The following is a 6,739-nucleotide window of genomic DNA, read 5'->3' on the forward strand; positions in this document are numbered from 1 at the left end:
GGTGGCGTTAACGAGGACAGGCGACGACGCTGGAGGTGTTTGTACATCCGGTTGTGGTGGTGGACTTAGGCGGTGGTGGTGTTATGAGTTTAGAGAGAAAGAGAGAGTGGCGGTGGTGGTGTTATGAGTTTAGAGAGAGAGCGCACCGATGGTGTAGCTCCGATGATGGCGGTGTTCATGTCTTAGGCGGTGGTGTCGGTGATGGACTTGGGCAGTGACTACTGAGAGAATGAAATAAGGGATCATATATATATGTTATTTTTTGTTTTTATTTATTAAAAATCATTTAAATAAAATATGATATGACCGGAATACCCTTATCTAATTAGATTTGACTCAAAATTTTAACTTGGTTAGTGTTAAAGGACCTATGGTGTAACGAGTTTTGCAAATAAAGGACTGTGGCTGTAATTATTAAAGTTAAAGGCTATCCGTTGCAATTTGGTACAAACATAAAGGACGAAAAGTGTAATTTATCCAAATAATAATTATCTATAATTAAGGATGAGATAAAATAACAATTATCTATAATTTAGTAGGAGATTATCATATTTAAACTAAATAACAATTATCTATAATTTAGTAGGAGAGTTATCTATAAGAGATTAAACTAAATAATAATTATCTATAATTAAGGATGATATAAAATAACAATTATTCCATATATAAATAACCAACTTTTTAGTGCATCATCACTTGTAATTTGTGCTTTGGGAGTTTTTCAAAAAAAAACTTGATTTTTACTTTTAAACCAAAGGTTTTTAGGGTTTTGAAATTTTAACCCTACATAATTTGTTTTTTTAACTTTAACCCAAAACTATTTTTACTTTTAGCACAAGGTTTTTAGCTTTTGCAATTTTAACCTTACATAATTTGTTTTTTTAACTTTAACCCAAAACTTTTCATTATTTGCAATTTAACTTCACAACTTTTGTCACTTATACTTTTCATCTTTGGCAAATTTTCGTTTTACGTATAGTTCTAAATTTTTCAACTTAATACAACGCAACGTACGAGTATGGTTCAACTTTTTTATGTTTGTTTCAAAATTTGCAAGTTAACACGACGTAACGTGCATGTGTGGTTCAACGTTTTTTACCTCTATTTTTTCATGTTTGACAGGTTCGTCGCAACACGCAGATCCTAGGTCGAGTCTGTGTTGGTGGTCGATGACGGTTGTACGACATTAGTATTATTTGACACCGTTTTATACCCCACCACAACGCGGGGTGTGCTTTGGGGGGTTTTCTAAAGAAAGCAAATCCTAGGTCGAGTCAGTGTTGGTGGTCGATGACGGTTGTGTGACATTAGTACTATTTGACATTGTTTTACGCCCCGCCACAACGCGGGGTGTGCTTTGGGGGTTTTCTAAAGAAAAAATGGTTATGCATATGGTTGTCGTGACCTTAGCTTTGGCGGTTTTTAAAAAAAAATTGATTTTTTTACTTTTCATTCAAAAGTATTTCATAAATTACTTTTAACCAAAAACTTTTTTTTTTACTTTTAAGACAAAACTTTTTATCTTTTGCAATCTATTATCACAACTTTTTTTACTTTTAACTTTGGTCCTTTTTATAGTTTTCATTTTCCGCAAATTTTTCGTTTTATGATTGGTTCTAAATTTTGTAACTTAACACATCGCAACGTGCGTCTTTGGTTTAACGTTTTTACGTTTCATTCTAAATTTTTGCGAGTTAACACGACGCAACGTGCGTGTGTGGGTAAACGTTTTTACATCGTCTATTTTTTCCCGTTTGACTGGTTTAACATAACGTGTGGGTCCTAAATCGACTTTATAACTAAAGAATCCCCGCCGCATTGCGGCGGGTCTCAATCCTAGTTATATATAATTTAGTAGGAGATTATATATAATTAAAATAAAATTACATAGCCTAATATGATGACAAGTGTCCATTTAATGGTTTCTTTTATTATATAGAAAGTATAGATATGAAAAATTAATCTGGCCACAACTATATCTAGGTAGAAAAAAAAGTTTCTAGGTAGAAAAGAAAGTTCTATAGAATAACCAAAACTTAATCCACAAGTCTATGCATATATGAAATATGATACGATTTAAAGCATTTATATCCTATTATATGTATTAACAATATTTTAGTTATTAGATTTTAAACTAATATATTATTAATTAATAATCTGGCTGGAGCCTATAATATATATTAACAATATTTTAGATATTACATTTTAACCTAATATATTATTAATTAATAATATTAATAATACAAGATATATTAATTATTAATTGAAGAAGAGAATAATTATTAATTATAAAATTATAAATTAAAGTTATGAGATTGAAGGAGAGAATGCCAAGTGTCCATAAAATGGTTTCTTTTATTATAGAGTATAGATTATAGGGGGTGAACAGTGTCCCCCCAAATATACAGATGAACAGTAACATTTTCTCTCTCCTCCACTCACAACCACTTTTTATACTTTTTATATTTTAAAAACACCCCACACAGAATTTGGTTCTTTGGATGTGAATGCTCTTATATCGATAATTTTAGGGGAACGGTTGAGGGAGCGTACCCACGTTCTTGAACTCCTGATAATCAGGTAACTAGGTAACTGGTAAGTGGCGTTGAAAAAAAAACTGTCAAATTTTTGGGGTTTGAATGGATGAGATTAAATCTTGAAGATAACCGCCTGAATTATTACGGTCAGGATTTACTAAATATGGGTTTGACCGACGGTTTCTTAGCTGTGAACAATTTATTAATAATATCATCTTTTAGCGATTGTTGAAAATAGTTCACCATTTTCGTTTCTCGAATGAACGTTTTCTTTGTTAGATTAACAAAATTTTTAGTTAATTAAGTAAGGGTTTTACAAAACCGACACCCAAAACAGGGAGTTTTCGCTTTTTTGTCTCTTTAATTTTTACATCAGAAGCATAGACACGGGGCTGTGTTAGATTAACACGCCCATGTGCTCCTTTAAAATGTCAGAATTTCAACATTGGGAGTTTAACCCGGGGCCGTGTCTATATATACACAAGGGCGTGTCAAAATCCCAAAGCTGTGTTTTTCAATTTCAAGTCTTCAGATTACAAACCAAAGCACTGTGGTAAAAGAAAGGAACGATAAAAGAAAATTAATAAAGGCGTGACAAGTTTAATAAAATTTGATTGTATATACTTTTACACTTTACTCCTTTCCCACATTGGTAAGATTTTAGGCCTTTATATTGAGCATTCCCTCACATACATTACATAAATGCTCACATTTCCGTGTGATAACCAAATGACTCCTACAAATTTAGAACTTCATAAGATAATTCTTTCTCTGTCCAAAAATACTAAACAGTGTTAGTAATGATAGAGGCATTAAGATTTTAAAACCCTTAGTTCAACTTTATTTTCATTTGTTTCCCTTACCCAAAACATTTCCCCTAGTAAGCTAACCTTGAGCCTATTCCCTTTGGTTTAACAACCTGCATTTTTTTTCTCACAAAAACAAACTCCCTAACCAAAAAATCCTTTTACATTTTTCACCCCTTATCATTGCAAAATATGGTCTTTTGAAAAAATCACTCATCTGAATTGGATATGACTATGGAAATCTTATATAAAGAAAATAAGAAAAAATATATCTGTAGAAAAAGCGAAAAAAAAAACAGAAGAAAAGAAAGTAGAATAAATTGTTGAGTACCAAACACTTTGTCAAGCGATAGTATAGTTTTTTTCTTTTAGACACAAATATAAACACTTTTTTTTTGTAAGACTAATACTTTTACACTTTTAGCCACCTTTACTCAAAAATTCCACACCCCTAGCCAAAGCCTACATTACACCACTTTTAAAGACCTCTTGATATTTACAATGTTTATGTTAATAGGAGGAGGTTTGATTTCTTGTTAAGCATATAATATGTCTAAGTTCCATGATTAGCATGAGTGATTCACTTAAACATTATCCGGGCTAGTGTTGAGTGATTATTTATGAGGTGTGTGGATATGCATATAGCTAAATAGAATTTTAGTAGGCATGTAACACCTAAAAATATTTTTCTTTCAAAGTTTTAAAAATCATGTCGAATAAGACTCGTAAATAAGAAAACTATTTGTAAACTTGGATCCCAACATACTAACAAGACATAAACCATTTTCTTCTATCCATTCCATTTGGGAGTGTTAAAAGCACTATTATAAGCTTTGCTTGATGACAAGTAAAGATTCAAGTATTCTCGTCTTTTTGAGAAAGAAGTTATCAAGGACGACACCAGTTGAATTTCGAAATGAAATTATTTGAAGTGTGGGAGAATGTGAGAACCTTGACTTTTCAGGTCAAAAATACCAAACCCTAATTTCACGTCTATTACTGAGGGGTTGTTTGTTTAGCTCTTAATGAGCCTTTTAATGGTTCAGACCTCTTTCTGGTTCAGTACTTAATGGTTCAGACTGTTTGTTTCACAAGCAGATGTCTGAATGGTTCAGACATTTTCCTTTGAATGGTTAAGCATTATATTGAGTCTGAATGGTTAAGCCATCTAATCTGAATTGGTCAGACATGTGCCTCTGAACGGTTAAGCATTATATTGGTTCTTAATGGTTCAGACCTCTTACTGGTTCAGCACTTAATGGTTCAGACATCTTACTCGTTCAGCATTTAACCATTCAGAAGGTGTCAAACAACCCCTAATACTTCATTTAGATCTTAGATTAAGATCTTACATGTGATTTGGTTTAGCATTAACCATACTGGGGACGACATTCTAGCTGAAACATATGTGAAAATCTTTATTTTCAATAAAACATATGTTTTTGACTTGAAACATTGATGGTGTAAACTTATTTTCAAAATATCAAGCCATAAAATACCCATTCGAGTTTTATTTCAAACGTGAAAATATCACAAACATAACTTTGCTTTTTGATTATAAAGCAATAACTTCATATAACAATCTACCAGCGTTTTATGCTGATATTTAAAAGGATATAACTTGTTCCTTTCTTAACCATTAAACAAATTGACTGATACTTTTTCTGGAAGTAACTTTAAAAAGTTAGCTAACAAACCCCATTGGTGTCACTTTGGAGATTATGATCTGCAAACAATCATCACAAGTTCAGAACTCCCAAAATTTTTAACTTGTGGTTGTAGGAACTAGGTTCACTTTTTATTAAATATATTACAAAATAAATAATAAATAATAACGAGGCTCTCGTTATTTGTGGGAAATTCGACTAGTACAATACCGGTTACAAAAACTAAATAAACAAATATAAAATATAATACAACTGTACCAATCTTGATTCAAGCCAGCGTCATTGGAAGAACTTCAACCGCATCGTCTTGTACGAACCTCCGCTGCAAGAATGAACAAACTGGCGTTGACGGTTTTGGTTGAGGATCGTGTTTGACACAGGGCCCTTAAAACAGATTCCGCGCCTCCTCTCAGACGGTCTGTTTCCAGGATACAACAACCGAAGCAGTAGTTGTACTGCCGGAGATGACACTCACGCCCAAGATTGCACCGAGCATAATTTGGTGTTTATAAAATTTGGAACAATGTGAAGTTGTGTAAAATTGAGAGTACTCCTCTCAATGAAACATCGAGACTAAAGAGAATGCCTATTTCCTTGTGTCTCTAGTATGAACCACCAAGTTCATATATATACACCCATAGTTTTAATCTCATTAAAACTAATAATAAAATAGACATTTATCTTGTCATAAGTATAACATTAATCTTGTAATAAACAAGATAATGAATATGACATTAATCTCTAATTAAATGGACTAAAGTGGTAAGTCAAAAACGGTCATATTCATCATGACACGCATTAAACGGGTTGTAACAGCTAGCTTGACCAGGTCCTGCCAATTGCTCTGTTACCGTTGCAGACATGTACGCGTGCCTGAAGTGGCTCTTCAGTCCGTGCGCCACATTGTATGGAACCCGCGCATGCGCATGGTGTGCAGACCAGTGCTCCTAGTTACTACTGTAACCTGCGCGCGCGCCATAACTGAGACGCAAATCCATGCAACACACTACATGGACCTTACGCCACGCCATATGGAGCCATGCGCCACACATATGCCATTGCGCATACCAGGACGCCACCTGGTCATCCGCCATCTATACTTGTGCGCCACACGGATGCCACTACGCATACCAGGACGCCACCTGGTCATGCGCCTTCCAAACTCGTGTGCCATTTGCAGTCTTCGCCATGGCCAATGACGTGCGCCATGTGCCTAAGAAGCTTGCGCCGCATCGTCATGCTACATGCCATGGCATCCGACTACGCCACCCAAGGGCGCGCCATAAGCGGATCCGCCTTGTATCTGACCACGCGCTCATGGACAAAAATACAAAGGCGGTGTGCAAAGTTCAAAGTGCACTACATATTGCCTATAGCCTACGGCACGCGCGCATATGTGCACGAGTAAGGGTGCTCCGCACCCTTTAGGGTCCCCACTAGTGTTTGCCTTTAAGGAAACAATAGACAAAGAGTACTCCTCCTTATAAACCAATTTAACTTTTGTCATCTCACCTATATGGGACAAGTTGACAAAACTAATCCATTTTATTCATCTTTGTTTGTTCCAAACATACAACTTCAAGCTTCGATATCTCATTCATCTTAGCTCTATTTGGACATAGTTTGAACACAAACCCTAAATAATTATTTATACAACACATATATAAATATTATTGATGTCCAAAATATTTAGTGAAAAACTCATTTTCACTAAATTTCTAACAATCGC

The sequence above is a fragment of the Helianthus annuus genome, chromosome 12 (genome assembly GCF_002127325.2).
Source record: "Helianthus annuus cultivar XRQ/B chromosome 12, HanXRQr2.0-SUNRISE, whole genome shotgun sequence".
In the NCBI taxonomy this organism is placed as follows: Eukaryota; Viridiplantae; Streptophyta; class Magnoliopsida; order Asterales; family Asteraceae; genus Helianthus; species Helianthus annuus.